Source organism: Gadus chalcogrammus, chromosome 1, assembly GCF_026213295.1.
Source record: "Gadus chalcogrammus isolate NIFS_2021 chromosome 1, NIFS_Gcha_1.0, whole genome shotgun sequence".
NCBI lineage: Eukaryota > Metazoa > Chordata > Actinopteri > Gadiformes > Gadidae > Gadus > Gadus chalcogrammus.
The window spans coordinates 17,987,387-17,987,889 of record NC_079412.1 but is presented as its reverse complement, the minus strand read 5'-3'; positions in this window follow the sequence as shown (position 1 = coordinate 17,987,889).

The window sequence follows — 503 nt, the reverse complement described above, 5'->3', positions numbered from 1 at the left end:
TATCACACCACAAAAACACACACACACACACACACACACACACACACACACACACACACACACACACACACACACACACACACACACACACACACACACACACACACACACACACACACACACACACACACACTGACATCCATGAGACTGATCTATTAAACATGTAGCAAGGCCAACACATGGATCTATTTAAAGGAAAACCAATGGGGAGCAGAGGGAGACACAGACACTGTTCAGTCACAGACACACACACACACACACACAGACACACACACACACACACACACACACACACACACACACACACACACACACACACACACACGCAAACACCGACCAGCGTCTGGTGTTGTTGTGTGTGTACCAAGGTGAGAGCAATGAGTGAGGTAAAGTGGACCTTTTTCTCTTTCGGAATAAGTTTTTTAGTCGATATGTTTTACAAATAAACGTGTGTTTTTCATCCCTCAAGTTACTAGCCTTGATATGACTCAACAAGAAAAGGA